Source organism: Schistocerca piceifrons, chromosome 1 (assembly GCF_021461385.2).
Source record: "Schistocerca piceifrons isolate TAMUIC-IGC-003096 chromosome 1, iqSchPice1.1, whole genome shotgun sequence".
Lineage (NCBI taxonomy): Eukaryota > Metazoa > Arthropoda > Insecta > Orthoptera > Acrididae > Schistocerca > Schistocerca piceifrons.
Genome location: NC_060138.1, coordinates 408896726 through 408914427, shown reverse-complemented (window position 1 = coordinate 408914427; position 17702 = coordinate 408896726). Strand labels below are relative to the sequence as shown.

General features: G+C 43.4%; 1 protein-coding gene across 2 annotated transcripts in view; it reads right to left on the bottom strand.

Annotated features, from left to right (window-relative positions):
- LOC124788942 (steroid hormone receptor ERR1-like) overlaps positions 1-17702 on the bottom strand; it is a 366179-nt gene that overhangs the window by 237362 nt on the left and 111115 nt on the right. The gene's annotated exons all lie outside the window — the stretch shown is intronic.

Genomic DNA, 17702 nt, shown 5'->3' with positions numbered 1-17702 from the left:
AGTAGGTGCACACCACGAGAAGATCGTAAGACTCTTCCACCGGCTCTGACGAATAGACGAACGACAACAAATGACATGAAGGAAGACGTTACAATTCCACCACAAGCCATCGGGAACAGATTGGAGCTAAGTTGAGATCTCTAGATGCCATGCGACATTTACTGATGACGCCATACCCCGTCAACTGAGACTTGCATGCTGTAGAGCCAGGATCAAATGGGACGCTGAATGCCATTCTATGCTTTTCTATAATGAGTCTCGCTTCTGCTTGTCGCGAGCAAATGGATACCGACATATCTGCAGACGACCTGGTGAAAGATCGCAAGAAGCAGCAATTCTCGAGACCCATACCTCTTCAGTGTCTGGAATCATGGTGTGGGGAGCTGTTAGATATGATAACAGAACTTATTTGGCAATTGATTACGGGAGACTGAATGCCGCCAGTACGTGGAAAAACGGTAAACCCTGATGTCACTCTTTGTGATAATGGCGCCAAATGGCATATTCCTGCAGGCGGCACGCCACTAACACCTTGAACAATGTACGGATCCTTGCCTGGCCTGCCCGGTACCCATACAGCGTGTTTGGGATGCGATGAGGAGATGTGTACGTACTTTAGTACCAGAATCCAGCCAGCGATCTTCATGAGCTGACATAGCATGTGTCCTGGCCAACACAGCATGTGTCCAGGCATGGCAAGGAATTCCTCAGAACGACATTCGGAGGCTGTTTGCTTCCATACCACAACTCATGCAAGTGTGTATTCTCACCTATGGGGTCACACCAAGTACAAATGTTAATGAGCGACATGAGTTCCGAATGGAATGCAAGTTTAATCATTAAATACGCATTATGTGACGAACATCTCCATAATATTTAATAAATTTCACACTATATGCACCAGAGCCACTTACACTAACAAGACTTGAGATCTTGAAAAACTGGAAAAAGTTGGAAGAGGAACTCTAAGAAAAATACTGGGACATAGAAGTAATAGTAATGTTGAATGCAAATTAAGATCAAACAAAGAGCTCTATTTGAAAATGGAAAAGCTAACTGATGTAATGAGGAAAATAAGACTATAGTTTTATGGACACACACGTCGAATGAATAATAACAGAGTAATCAAGCAGATCTTCAACTTACTAAATAGCTACAAATCCACACCCACAGGCTCACCGAAATTGACAAAGATATGAAAACCACAGTAATTAGAATGGACATAATAGAGAAGCAACACAAAAGGCAGGACATCAGGGAAGAAAATGGTCGGCAAAAGGAAAGAAGTGGGCACAGGAAGAAAAGGAAGACATTCTCGAAGGACGAAGTAAGTCTGGGAGCAACGAAAATTAAACACAAAGATGCAAAACCAAAGTTGATTTATTGTACCCTGCAAAAGGTTCATTCGAATAAATAAATAAATAAATATTGTAATGGTGTTTCATGCTGTAACAGTTTCCATTTCTGTCTGTGTAGATACATGGACTTATAGAACAGAATGTCTGGATATTTGTTACGTGACTCAATAATTCTAATATCGATTTAAATTTTTCCTGAAGAGAACATGGATAGAAAAATTCAAAACACATGTATCGAAAGACACACACACACACACGCACGCGCGATGGCGAGTTCCAGATCCAGTACTTGTTTCGAAAAGCGAAACTGAGACTGTGCCAAAACCTATTATTTCCTGCCGTATACATTTTAGCAAAAATATTAGTTGTCGAATTCCATTGCACCTTTTGGAATTCAAATGGTTCAAATGGCTCTGAGCACTATGGGGCTCAACTGCTGAGGTCATTAGTCCCCTAGAACTTAGAACTAGTTAAACCTAACTAACCTAAGGACATCACAAACATCCATGCCCGAGGCAGGATTCGAACCTGCGACCTTAGCGGTCTTGCGGTTCCAGACTGCAGCGCCTTTAACCGCACGGCCACTTCGGCCGGCTCACCTTTTGGAGTTTTTACTTAAAATAAAGGTAGTGTGCGCATTTCATCAATATGTATAATGACGAAAGACGTGAAATCTGCAGCATTTCTCGTCGTATGCGCTGGATAATCACAAACTATGATGACAGAGTCCGATAAGCCCATGGAAACATTATCTGAATTCCCACCAACTTCGGATTATAACTCAGAAGGTGTGGTGTCGCTTCGCCACTCAGCGCGCATAATTCAAGTTCGCCATGTTTCTTTCTTTCCACTAATTAATACAGATACTGGCCTGTTCACTTCTATGGTCTGTATGTATTTCCCTTCACTGTAGTTCTTACAAAAAGAACTGTGCTGTGGCTGCGCAAAGGGACTGGCGTGTTTGTGATTGTGTACATTAGATTCCCCAATTAATAGATGACGGCAGGACCTGAAGTAACTCTCCAGTTACTTTACAACGGCGAATAAGGGCAGGCGTGCTGAATGATAATGGCTGAGCTGGTACTCGCCACAATCCTACATACTAAGAATCCGGCGTTAATGTTAGGTGTTTGGAAATGACTGTAATGAAAACACCGATTATATTTCTCGATCTGTAGTTACTGGCGTGTAAAATTTCTCTCATACTGCCTACAAGGTGTTAAAGAGAGTATGTATATCTCTCACTACCACTAATGCTCCTGTCAGAGTGAAATAACAAAACAGTGGAATAAATACAGTTTAAAGAACTGTTAAGTGCGCTGTTGTCACAGCATGTACTGAGGCCATTTGGCGAAAAATTCAGAGGTCGGCAAAACAATAGTTACGTCGTTGCAAAATAAGCCACGATGGATAATATTGTCAGTGTCCTTTACCTACAGACGTAGTGCGCCACTTGGAAACGCTCCTCGTCATGTCAAGTTATTATTATTGGATTTCCTTAAGCCGCCCACAAAAAGGCCTAAGATTGTTACCAAATCTATTAACTTGTGAGTCACTCTTAATAGTGTCAGGGATACGAAAGTAGCTTTACAATTTTCGGCAAATACCGCCTGAATTGTCCTGAAAAAGTGAACTTCTTTAATGGCACGCACCAGATATGAGAAAAAGAATTATGTATTGTCACAATGTTGTCGTAGCAGCTTTGTAATGCTCAGTGCAATTCGCTGATTCATAAGATCCTCTTCGCAGTATTTAACATCGATCTCACAAAATACGTCCGCTGGACTGGAGCATACTGCAGTACCTTCGGAGCCCGAAATACAAGTAATCTTTGTCAAGTCACCTCTTCCAAGCCCACGAATTTAAGTGTTCGGACCTGTGCTTAAAAATGTGCGACTGCTTAGAGGGCTGAAGTTCTGTTTCACATCAAGATCTGGTAGCCAAAGTGGGGCCTGTCAGAAAAATGTAGGCAACCTTGGATACGGCTCCCCACATCCACGTTTTCCCCATTTAAATTACCTCACGATTCCCGGTACTCTTGAGTGGGGATTCCCTCAGCACTTTCCTCCATTCCTCCACGAACACCTGAAGGCGCGGCTGTGAGCTATCACAAAAGTATACTCATGCTGTAATACACATTTCCTGTGCTAGTGTCTCTATGAACAAATACTGAAGAAAAGTGACAGAAGCACGTTTGACACGCAAGTCAGAACAAGGGTGGACACAGTGCCCATAGTTTCACAGCACTGACTGTAAAGAACTTAGAAAGTAATTTACATTGCTTAATGTTATACTTCATCTTAGTGATTCTCATTTTAATCACTATGGCATCAGTGAACAAAAATATCACACGTAATATAATAATGGGCTCAAATGTCCTTAATGTGACCCTTATTTACGAATTTACTCGATAAGAAATTTGCCAATATAGTGTGCAACAAGGCTGAAGGCTCTCATATCAGTAATTGATGTGATCTACTGACAGTGAACTCTGTAAAAATAAGAGAGAATATAATGTTATCGTAATTATTTGGTGTCACATAGCAAGGTCACTAAAATCGACAACAGCCTAAATAAGAAACTTGCCTGACCTGATTACCCAAGCTTCGTTCGTACTACTAGGACGTCAGGTACTATTTCTGGAAACTTCTACTGACGCTGCAGTATCGGGGTTGAAACTTCATTGGGGAAGACTTACCCAAGAATCAGTGGCAAGCACTGAACATATTACATTCAATGGTGAGGAGCAAACGTAATGGTGTTACTCTCTCTATACCGTGACCTCATTCCTTCGGTACTGGATTATGGTAGCATTTTGTTAAAGCAACGTCCCAAGGTATGCCATCAACCGCGCTGCTAAAATTTGTTTAGGCGATACATAATCCACCCCGACAAATGTGCTGCTGATTAAAGCGAAAGAAACGCCGTTGAAAATTTGTAGACATTAACTCAGAAATTTAGACTTCGCAGAGCAGCTGCATCACCATATCCACGTTTTGAGAGACTCCGGATGCTCAACGGGATTTACGGCGTGGCAAAGAAATGCTACTATTAGGTATAGTCAGCTACAATACATCATTCCGCTCATACCGAATGATGTGACACTTCCTATGTTCAGATCTGCTTATGTAATCATCTATCTGCTGCTAATAATCTATACTGTATCAGCAAGGACGTTCTCCACTTCTTGACGGAGACGCCGACAACTATTGCAATATACACTGACTGACCTAAGTTGATTGAAGGAACAGAATTTGCGTACTTCTGTCCTACTACGGAAATCTGATGAAAGGAAGGAAGAATACAGTGTAACGTCCCGTCGACAATGAGGTCGTTAGGGGCGGAGCAAACGCTCGGATTAGGGAAGGATGGGGAAGGAAATCCGCCGTGCACTTTTCAGAGGAACCATCACAGTGTTTGGAGCAATTTATGGAAATCGCGGAAAACATAAATCTGAATGGACGGATGGGAATTCGAACCGTCATCCTGCCAAATGGGGGAGTCCAGTCCAGACCACTGTCCCACCTCGCTCGGCATGGTGGTAAAGGTTGTAGCAATAAGAAGGCTCTCAGATATCAGTGAAATTTGGATAATATCAGATTCACTGAGCGCCTTCGAAAAAGTAGATCATTAAACCTGGAGCTCGAAAACGAACCATTCACTTCTTCTGTGTACAGAAACTAATCTACAATTGAAAGGACAAAACAGTGTACGGGCTCAACAGTGAATTATTAAGAGAACGAGACATTCAAATTAAAAATTTCACGACGACATGCCGTATCTGATATGACTCCATAGGTGCACATCAGCGACTCCATAGGTGCACATCGGCAATTGCTATCAGAAGAAGAAATCGTATGTGGTCATTTTACAACTAATTATTTGTGTACAGTGTTAATTACTCACACGATTAGTTACTTAGTTTCAATAATGATTTCCATAAAACTTATTCGTGTGAAAAATGATTTCCAGTTATTAACATCCTCATCAGCACAAGAATAAGAAAGTTTATATTTTTGCGTTATTAGTAGTAATAATATGTAATTAATAAATAGTGAGATGTATCGAAAAGCCGCTATTATCGTAACAGATTACATGTAATTGTAGTATATTAAATAGATGTAACTGGCTAAATAAATGGTCAGCTAGAGGCCAAACAAATAGGCTACATTACAAAAAAAACTCACTAGCGCTCTTGGAATACTAAACAGATCTTATGATAATCGACAGCACTCAATGACAGCACTCAGAATTATGAATAGTATTAGTAGCGATTGGAGTGATTTAGAGAAACAACATACAGCTGTATAGTGCGACATATTATTTTAACCACAACACACCGTATAATGTTGGCAATATTGCAGTGAAATGCACTGAAGAAAACCAAGGAAGGACATGTATGCTGGGAAAAGGGACACAACATCTTTTTATAAGTTTTCTTTTTGGGCAGGTGCGCTGTAAATACAAATTTTACTACGACACTATTTTATTTCGTCATGCAGTTGACCCCGAGTTCCATACACTGATAGTAACTATTAAGCAGTGTTTGTTAATTTTTTTTAAAAAAAACGTCGCAATCTGAAACAACTAATACAGCTACAGATTGTTAAATAACTAGTCATATAAAAAATTTCCATGCTGACTATACGAATTTCCAAAGCTGTCACATACTATCCACAATACATAATTATGAGTCGAGGTGACTAACAAAATACTGACTGCTGTGAGAAAAAGAAACACGCACTTCAATCGGGATATGCCTAGAAGCCTAAATCTGAAATCCGTTATTAATTCCCTCATATTCTGAAACCCTCTACCTTCTTTTAAAAAAAAAATAATAAAAAAATAAACGAAGATTCTTGTAACATAATATGTACGTTTAGTTGGTACCCTTCCGAGTGCATCTGCTTTCATCTTATCTGTACACTATTTTTCTCTATTCGAAAGTAACGGATCGACCTAGCTCACTCCGTTCTGTCTCAGTCGCACGAAGTCCTGGCAGAGCCATAAGTAACCCAGAGCAGAATGCCGCGCCCTGCTTTCCGCATTCACTACATCCGTGCGTGTTTTGCTGCCTGTCCTTTTTCTCCGTTTTTCTCCTGTTGGAGGCTGCAGCCTCGCGAGCCAAACGTAGACGAGCAACCGATGCTAGCGGCGCGGCTCGGAGTGGCCTTGAACTTGACTTGCTGCGCGCGCAGTCAAGGTCGAGCCGTGCCGAGCCGCCGCGACGCGATGCGATGGCGTAACGCGGCCTGGCCGTGGCGAGCCGCCAAGCAGCAGCTGGCCGTGTTACAGACGCTAGGTAACAACGATGCGCTTCGTTTCGCGCTGTCAAGGTCTAGTTGCAAATATATCAAAGGTTCTCGATGTTAAACACTGTTCCTTTTAGTAGCCGCAGCTTACCAGCTCCACTGCCTGAAAGTACTGAAGCAATGATAAGACTTTGATTCATGTCAACGAAGTGTGTTCAGATAGCTGCCGTGCAGTCTTGATTACCTTTTCCACCACTCCCCTGAAGCACGTTGTCGTGAGGGTTCCTTGAAAAAGGCCTGTCGAGAACGAACGACCATTTGTTACGAAACAGTTGCGCATAGTTTCTCGAAAAAGTTCCTACTTTTTGAATAACCAGTCGAGAACGTTTTTGCACAAAAGCGACTTGTCATTTGGCGCCCGCTGTCCGGCCCCCGTTTCCCTCGTACACTTTCACCCATGTCGACGGTACTAATTGTGATAAGTATTGCATACAAATATTGCACTTCGGTGCCCCTGACGCCCCTAGTAGCTTGGCGCCAAGCGGCCGCTACTAATTGTGATACGACCTTTATAGAAATCTTTGTGGCACCGCTGGCTCCCGTCTTAGCTTGGCGTCTCAAGAGGCAGCTTGGGTCACTTGGGCCTTAAACCGACCCTGTGGATAATATACGTTAACACTCAAGTATTGTCTAGTTCGTCACAGCTGTAAAGCGTCACGGAATGTATTCATACAACCTGCGAATTATTTCCAGAAAAATGTTATACGATAAATCATGTAGCGTAGGTTTTACGTGTGAGTTCTGCCAATAGTTATGCAGGAGGAATTAGCACGGCTGTTGCCGGCTCTAAAACCTATCGCAGACGCTCGATAATGGTAAAAAAAGGCGTATGCATAAGTAAGAGAAAGTTTTTGCAATTCATCTATATGGTCGTTAAATGACATAAACAGTGTTAATTGATGCACTCACTGGCTATAATCACAATCTATGATACATCTTGCACTCAATTATTTAATATGCCGACGCAATTCTCGTCCTTTTAAGGCAGGGGTATGGGGTCCAAAGCAAGTATCAAAGCGGCTCAAGAACTGAGCACCTATAAAAAAAAAAAAAGTCATTTGCGTAGAGTTATGATAAATGAATATTTTCAATCATAAACTCCCGCTAAACGATGTTATTCTATCATTGGTCCATTTTGTTCTTAACACTGCTATACTTTAAACGCCCCGATTTTCGTTCTTACAACCGGCCTATCCGCGAGACGCAATTTATCTTCGGTTACTTCAGTTTTAGGCTACTTCAATTGCAACTGCAAAGCTAGAGATTTAGAAATGTTTAATGAGATTTATTTATTGATGTGGTAGGAAATTCTGTGCTATTTCTCTACAATATTGTTGTAATGAACCTTTTTCACCTTAGATCTGATCTTAACAAGGCGGCAGAAGTTAAGAAATCTTCAGATGGATTGCAATTACTGCCAATGTGTGCCATTTAAGAGTACTGTAAATCCGTTAAACAAATTTAATTTTATATTATATCCATTTCAATAAATAAGAGCCACATTTAAACACGAATGTCTCTATAATGAGCTTTCACAAAAGCTTTTTACTCTCGTGTGCAATTTCTACCACAGCAGATCATCAACTGATGAGCTTTACTTCAGTTCTTCATTAGACAGTCCACAGACTAACTTCCTATAGGAATGAATCACCGTCAAGTCGCAGTAATTCCTAATAAGTTTGGATGCTGGGATGGTGATATCGTGCGTTTTATAGAAGTAAGGCGGTTCAATCAAGGCCAAGAATTTACAACATAATTAAAGAAATCAAATTGTTCATGACATCAAAAGCAAAATCTGTGCCAGAACTTTACGATGCCAACTGGGTGGAAGAATTAGCACTTTGGGTACATTTGACTGCTCATTTAGGTGACTTAAACAAGTGTATTCAAGATAGAAACCTAATTGTCAGTATATTGTTTCAAACAATAAATGCGTTCCAAATGAATCTGAAATTATGGCAGCACAAGTAGATACAAACAATTTTTTTCATCTCAAGATGTTGATGAAACAATCATAAAGACAGGATGATACACAGCCATACTTTTCGATGTGATGTAAGAATTTGAAACTCAGTTTCAGGATTTTAGGAAAAATAATAATTTTTTTATATTTATGCAACATCTTTTACAAACAATATAGAGAAGTCGCCAGAAGATTTTCAGATGGGATGCACAGAGCAGTAGTCTGACATCCAATTGAAAGAAAAATACGATCATGTATCTTTGTTGGACTTTTACAAATCATACCTACCCAGAGGCAAAAAACATCTTGCTGCATAGTCATGTGTTGTTTTATACGTCTCCTTTCTTTGGAAACTCGTACATTCGTAAACAGTTATTTTCAAGAGTAAAGCACACAAAGATTATAACTAGAACCAAAATTGCAGATGAAAATCTTGAGAACCCCTGAGAATTGGAACGACTTAGATTGGCTGTGCTTAATAGATTTTGATACACTGAATACGAATACCAAGGTTAAAATTGTCTTCTAGCTCTGGTTTACAAGTAAATAAACTGTCTACGTTTCACAGTCACACGCACAGGTTACTGTAATAGCTACGAGTAAAGGCATTGTGACAAAAATAAGCACTTCCAATACAGTTCGGCAACGCTGCTTTACGCCATTACTCATGTGCGCACCATCCAGTCACGTAAGCTTTTCCGAAACCAGAAGCGACTGTAACCGTCGTTTTTCATGGCTGCATGCTCTTGTGTTGCGTTAGTTCACTGGTTACTGAAATGAGTGTCGTGGCGATTGTCGGTGAATGTATGTGAGGTGAAGTGCCGAAGTTGAAGAACTGTGTTACTCTGCATGTGTGCACTTTCACAGATATGTCAGTAACAAACCTGCTAACTTTTGTTACATTTGTGCAGATATTATTTGTAGTCCAAGAAAGTGACCATGGGCTAAATCATTGAAACAAGCATACGCCTGGTATTTCAGCTGTCCAGCTGGAGACCCCAAGATAACTCGTGGGTGCCACAAATATTACGCCTCATGTTTCTCTACAATGAGTGCTTGGATGCTTGGTAAAAGTGTCTCCATGAAGTTTGGTGTGCCTGATATCTGGCGCGAACTCACAAATCATGCATTGGATTGCAGATTTTGTATGTTAAGCTCCTTAAGGCAAGGAGTCAACACCAAGAGGAAGAAAAATATTCAATACCCTGACCTCCCATCCGTCATTCACCCTGTCGCTCATGGTGAAGGCTCATGGTGAAGGACTTCCAGTTCCAGTTAAATATATACTACCATCAAGCAGTGATAGCGATGATGCTGTACTGACATGTACAGCAGAAAAAGTGCAACCATCTGCCAGTGAGAATGACCCTACATGTACACCAACATAGTCATCAGCCACACAAAATCACACAATGTGAACTCACTGGTCTGTTTACAGATTTGGATCTTCCAAAGTGTAAAGCTCAACTCTTGACCTCAGTGCAAAGCTGAACTCTTGAACTCACGATTGCAGCAATGGAATGTCCTTACTGACACAGAATGCGTGTCTGTGTTTCAGAAGGGTCAGAAAAAATTTGACATTTCAGTACTGAGAGCGGCATTACATTCTGTAGTGAAACTGATGGTTTGCTGAAAGAATGAAGCATTACATACAAACCAGATGAGTTGAGACTTTATAGATGGCTCCAAACGAGGACTGAAGATAGAACTGTCACACAGTAGTAATGAAAGGCCATCCATCCCTGTCGCATATTCGGCTTTAGCTAAGGAAAGTTAATTACAGTAAGCATAAATGGCTGGTAGGTGGAGATTCAAAGTCATTGCGATGCTGTTGGGTTTGCACGGGAGTTACACTAAGTGTTGCTGCTACTTGTGTGAGTGGAACATGACATAAGATAAAAACACTACAAGAATAGCGAATGGCCTCCATGAACAGCTCTCATGCAGAAGTAAAAAAATATTTTCGAGAACCTGTAGTGAATCCAAACAAAATTGCACATTGTGTTGGGACTCACGGCAGCATTTGTTAAGGCTGTGCACAAAGATAAAGCACAGCATTTCAGTATTAGTGTAAGAAGTTTCCACGACTCAGCACAGAGAAGATCACATAGCGGATACTCACTGGTCCACAGATATAACAGCTGTTGAGGGAGGCACACTGTGAATCCACTCTAACCCCTGACCAGCTGCTTGTGTGGCATTGTTTTCGTAATGTGACAACATTGATCTTGGGAAATAGGAGAGGCGAAAATTACAGGGACCTTGTGGGCGAACTCAATCATGCTTATAAGGTCATTGGATACAACGCGACCCCGTTGACGCAGTTTCTATACTTGCACCTCGATGCGCCCCAGGAACTGTGGTGCATTAAGTGATGAGTTCATTGAGAGGTTCCATATGCTGGCTAATTACTGCTGGATGTTACGATCCAGTCACCATCCACAAGCAGAAGGAAAAGAAATGGCGCGAATAAACCGGATAAGTTTAATCAACTTATATATGTTATTGATTACAGTAGCAATATATTTGAAACCTGAAGTTTCAACTTACTTGTAACCCTGAGCTATGAGACAAATATACTCGACCTCTTCCAATGTGGCCCAGGTAAACTAAAAGGTTGGACACCCTTGTTTTAAAGTAATAATAGCACCAATACCTTGACTGTCCACGAATGAGAATATTTTGTTAGATGTAACACAGATAACTGGAGTGCTGTAGATCTTTCGTTTTGAGATGGCTCAGTATCTTTAAGTTGCCCCAGGTTTGATGAGTACTAATTTAATGCCTTGTTCACCACAACTATTCTTCTGGAATAAAGTATGCATGTGCCTAATTTAGGAGTTCAGACGATCCATTGTGAATCTATATGTGCTGAAAATTAAGTGGAATGATAAGACAAAAAATTATGAGTTTCTCCACAGAAGCAACGAGGAGGGGAACATGTGAAAACACTGACAAGAAGAAGGCATAGGGTGGCAGGACATTCGTGAAGAAATCAGGGAATAATTTCCACGGTAGTAAGGGAATTGTAGACAGCAAGAAGTGTAGCGAAAGACAGAGATTGGAATAGAGCCAACAAATAATTGGGAACATTGAGTAAGTACCGCTCAGGGATGAAGAGATTTAAGCAGAGGTCACACCAAACCACCGAAAGACTGATGAACGTAGGAGTACCGAAAACCATTCTATTCTGAATCAGATGATTTAAGCTCTGCACTTGATATGTGTCACCTTGCAGCACACACAATGCCCGAGCTATTCATCAATAAAAACAGCAATTTTCTTTCCCTTTCTATCTTAACTGCAAAGTTTATAACAGGGAGAATGTGCAGTATCACGTATCGATACAACCCCACGGGCGTCATAGCAACAGAATTGCAAGTTTGCGTCTGACGCCGATAGCGGTCACATGGGATCTGGCTGAACCAATGGCGCACAACTGCTGACACACGCCTCCAGCGGCTCTGTACCGCGAGCGTCCTCTGTCGCCACGATACACTCGTAGGGGCCGGTGCCGTCCTCTCAGCCACTTGCTCTTGGAGCCTCATAGCTACGATACCATTATTCATGCTTAGTACAGCAAGCCTGATCCAAGTTGCTATTGCATAAGCTGGACCCTTAATTCGTACTGCAATATTTGTAATGAGTCTTCACACGTTTGGTGAAATACAAGCCAAGTAAATCTTCTGTTTGCTGTGTTAACTTGATCGCTCATCATTTATGCTCCTGTCCAAGCTTTCCTACAATGACAGTTAACGCACCTCTTTGTGCCCATCTCTCCTTACCGTTGTGTACGAAGTCATACACGACAGAGAATATTATCTCAGATGAGATGATCGATCGGTGGCTATTTTGGGTTATAGGGAGAGATACTGGCTGCGTGGGGAATCAAAGGCTACCGGAGGAATAATCCAATAGCGCAGTATTATGGACGTACACGGTACTGGCAATTTAATGGAAGTATTTTAGAGAGTTCTAAGGAGAGGCCATATTAACTGCTGAAGGCAGTGGCGGAATCGATATCTACTGTACAGCGTCATCTTACAACAGGCCAAGGCTGTTTTAAACGTGTTATATCCAGTGTCTTACTGTCACCACGAATGTTCACTCTTCCGCCAGAGAGGTTACGTGAGCCATAGTCAGCAGGTTTCCGTGTGTGTGACACTTCCAAAGTGCGGGCGCTCCGCCACTCTCTACGGACCTGTGGCTCTCTGACATAATCCTCGGACCGAAAGCGATGCTGTGGGCACCTCAGCTTTACCCCTCTCTGTGTTGCCGTCGAAACACGGCACGCGCTATTCTCCTGCAACTACCTGCCAATCTGAAGGCTCTTGCTAGCCCTCTCAGGTCTTACCCTTTCAGCTACCTACAAAGACGTCACTGTCACAGGCTGTGCTTAAAGCCCTTCTCAAGTCCGCAAGTCGAATTGCTTTTCAAAGATTGGACCACGGCATAAAAAAATAGAATAAACAAACAAATTGCCTTATTCGTCGTAATGTCTACTGCTAACAATATATTTTTGGTATCGTTTATGAAGATATTGGAAATCGTGAACAATGACTTCTACTGGAGTCAATCGAGGCACTACGGTAAAACGGTCCTGGGTATACATCAAAAAGTAGCGCAGCCATCAGCTCTGATCTACGAGCCTTACGCTTACGTAATTCTACAGCAGATCAAGCCGATAACACCTGGCAGGTATTATAATTCAGCTGCTAAAATTATATACACTACTGGCCATTAAAATTGCTACACCAAGAAGAAATGTAGATGATAAACGTGCATTCATTGGACAAATATATTATACTAGAACTGACATGTGATTACATTTTCACGCAATTTGGGTGCATAGATCCTGAGAAATCAGTACCCACAACAACCACCTGTGGCCGTAATAACAGCCTTGATACGCCCGGGCATTGAGTCTAACAGAGCTTGGATGGCGTGACAGGTACAGCTGCCCATGCAGCTTCAACACGATACCACAGTTCATCAAGAGCAGTGACTGGCGTATTGTGACGAGCCAGTTGTTCGGCCACCATGGACCAGACGTTTTCAATTGGTGAGAGATCTGGAGAATGTGCTGGCCAGGGCAGCAGTCGAACATTTTCTGTATCCAGGAAGGCCCGTACAGGACCTGCAAGATGCGGTCGTGCATTATGCTGCTGAAATGTAGGGTTTCGCAGGGATCGAATGAAGGGTAGAGCCACGGGTCGCAACACATCAGAAATGTAACGTCCACTGTTCAAAGTGCCGTCAATGCGAACAAGAGGTGACCGAGACGTGTAACCAATGGCACCCCATACCATCACGCCGGGTGATACGCCTGTATGGCGATGACGAATACACGCTTCCAATGTGCGGTCACTGTGATGTTGCCAAACACAGATGCGACCATCATGACGCTGTAAACAGAACCTGGATTCATCCGAAAAAATTACGTTTTGCCATTCCTGCACCCAGGTTCGTCGTTGAGTACAAAATCGCAGGCGCTCCTGTCTGTGATGCAGCGTCAAGGGTAACCGCAGCCTCAGTCATGGTCTCCGAGTCGATAGTCCATGCTGCTGGAAACGTCGTAGAACTGTTCGTGCAGATGGTTGTTGTCTTGCAAACGTCCCCATCTGTTGACTCAGGGATCGAGACGTGGCTGCACGATCCGTTACAGCCATGCGGATAAGATGCCAGATGCCAGTCATCTCGACTGGTAATGATACGAGGCCGTTGGGTTCCAGCATGGCGTTCCGTATTACCCTCCTGAACCCACCGATTCCATATTTTGCAAACAGTCATTGGGTCTCGACCAACGCGAGTAGCAATGTCGCGATACGATAAACCGCAATCGCGATAGGCTACAATCCGACCTTTATCAAAGTCGGATGGTAAGCATTTCTCCTCCTTACACGAGGCATCACAACAACGTTTCACCAGGCAACGCCGGTCAACTGCTGTTTGTGTATGAGAAATCGGTTGGAAACTTTCCTCATGTCAGCACGTTATAGGTGCTGTCACCGGCGGCAACCTTGTGTGAATGCTCTGAAAAGCTAATCATTTGCATATCACAGCATCTTCTTCCTATCGGTTAAATTTCACGTCTGTAGCAAGTCGCCTTCGTGGTGTAGCAATTTTAATGGCCAGTAGTGTATATATCTACACCATACTGAGGTAAACAAGAGGGATAAGTGCAGAACTTCGATCAGTACATTCGACTCTCTGAGTCACTAACAGCTAAAACACTACTCTCTGAAATAGGAGAGAAAATGGTGCAAGGAAAACAACAACAAAATCTCCACAACGCAGCGAATTACGAGTATTACCGTAAACTGAAGGCTTCACGAGGTTAAGGACCATGTATACATAAACGATTTTTTTTACATTTAATATTATTAGGCTTTTCTGAAAACAATACAGTCACATAAAAGTGCTCATTAAGTTTACTGAGGACAGTTAAAAATGAGACGTACACTTATTTACAAATGTAAGTTTACTGGTGTGCAAAACTGAAGGGCGGAACTACCAAGCAACATAGGTCAATGAAACTTGGACGGTACATATAAAGAAAGAACTGCTACGCTATTGTACGGAACGTAACTGAAAGAAATCCGCAATGAGACGAACAGAAATGACACTTTCATCCAAAGATAATAATTACGCTCACGTCACAGTGATTGATACAAAAGGTGGGACATGGTTCTTAATAGGATACGTAATCGCCACGCTCTTCAACGTGCTCTCACTCTGGCCACAAAGAAGGCAAGGAGTTCTTGAGCAGGCCGTTCCATTTCTCCACCAGCGCGGGCTGACATCTGCTGGATTGTCGTTGGTCCATGTGGCCGTGCTGCAATACTTTCATGACGCATCCCACACGTACTCAATGGGCAATGCGATTTAACTCACTGGAACGGACAGACCATCCATTAGTGAATATCCTTTCTTTTCAAGAGCTCCTCCCCATGCGCTGTTCGATGCGGTCGCGCATTGTCATCCGTAAAAACAGTCACGGCAGAATGCAGCCCTGAAAAGACGCACAGGGGAAGGAGTAAAGCACACAACAACGCTGGTTGGTGAGTGTAACGTGTTCAAAGATTTGGTGGTCAGTAAGCCTATGTAACATTTAACCCTCCGATAGTATTACATCTCGCAGAATTATCAAGTTCGACAATGTTCGCACCCTCATACGGCGCGAGGTCGGAAGACAAATGTCCTAAGGAGCCAGGAAAATTTTCGAACATGATCGTTTTAGTAGCCAGGTGCTATGGTTTGAGGAGGCATAACGTTACATGGTTGTACTGACGTCCCAGTCTTTGAACACGGAACCTCGAAAGGTAATTTCATTGTTAAGTTTTGCACATCATTGTATTTGATACATCAGAGTCTTGCGCGCGCTTTGGGTAACGTGTTGTTAAACTGTTAATTTCGAGAATGATCGGATTCATTAATATCTGTCATGGAATCCGCATTTTCGCGACGTTTCCTCATAGTGTATTTTGGTGGAGCACGAATATGGCGTGGTTTAGATCTTAGTCGTCATCTGGATGTTCACTGCATGGCGTGTAGTGTATCATTCCGATCCCATAGACGTGAAGAGGAAAACACTCATGTCCCAACTGTATTCGTCTCACTGACGTCATATACCTCGTCAAAAGATTCTTGTGGCTGTACCATGATACTGTGTTTACGGTGTGCTGGATTGAAGAGTAACGTATACTCCCTTTTCTGCTGTGGCCGCTGTTCCCGTTGCCAGATTGCCTCTTTTCAGTGACACTTATTATAGAAAAAGGTTTAGACTAAATTCATTGTTGTTGGTCACATGAGTGTTCGTGTGACAGCAAACACATTTTAACCTCTCTGACATTTCAACGCAGCGATTCCTGTCGGGTTAAAAATCTACCTCCATTGACGAGACATGACACTTGTCTTCGGAAGTTGTTGGTCAGAACCATTTTACGCCATGTTATGTGGTGTGAGTGATACACTAGTCCTTGTAGATACACTCCTGGAAATGGAAAAAAGAACACATTGACACCGGTGTGTCAGACCCACCATACTTGCACCGGACACTGCGAGAGGGCTGTACAAGCAATGATCACAAGCACGGCACAGCGGACACACCAGGAACCGCGGTGTTGGCCGTCGAATGGCGCTAGCTGCGCAACATTTGTGCACCGCCGCCGTCAGTGTCAGCCAGTTTGCCGTGGCATACGGAGCTCCATCGCAGTCTTTAACACTGGTAGCATGCCGCGACAGCGTGGACGTGAACCGTATGTGCAGTTGACGGACTTTGAGCGAGGGCGTATAGTGGGCATGCGGGAGGCCGGGTGGACGTACCGCCGAATTGCTCAACACGTGGGGTGTGAGGTCTCCACAGTACATCGATGTTGTCGCCAGTGGTCGGCGGAAGGTGCACGTGGCCGTCGACCTGGGACCGGACCGCAGCGACGCACGGATGCACGCCAAGACCGTAGGATCCTACGCAGTGCCGTAGGGGACCGCACCGCCACTTCCCAGCAAATTAGGGACACTGTTGCTCCTGGGGTATCGGCGAGGACCATTCGCAACCGTCTCCATGAAGCTGGGCTACGGTCCCGCACACCGTTAGGCCGTCTTCCGCTCACGCCCCAACATCGTGCAGCCCGCCTCCAGTGGTGTCGCGACAGGCGTGAATGGAGGGACGAATGGAGACGTGTCGTCTTCAGCGATGAGAGTCGCTTCTGCCTTGGTGCCAATGATGGTCGTATGCGTGTTTGGCGCCGTGCAGGTGAGCGCCACAATCAGGACTGCATACGACCGAGGCACACAGGGCCAACACCCGGAATCATGGTGTGGGGAGCGATCTCCTACACTGGCCGTACACCACTGATGATCGTCGAGGGGACACTGAATAGTGCACGGTACATCCAAACCGTCATCGAACCCATCGTTCTACCATTCCTAGACCGGCAAGGGAACTTGCTGTTACAACAGGACAATGCACGTCCGCATGTATCCCGTGCCACCCAACGTGCTCTAGAAGGTGTAAGTCAACTACCCTGGCCAGCAAGATCTCCGGATCTGTCCCCCATTGAGCATGTT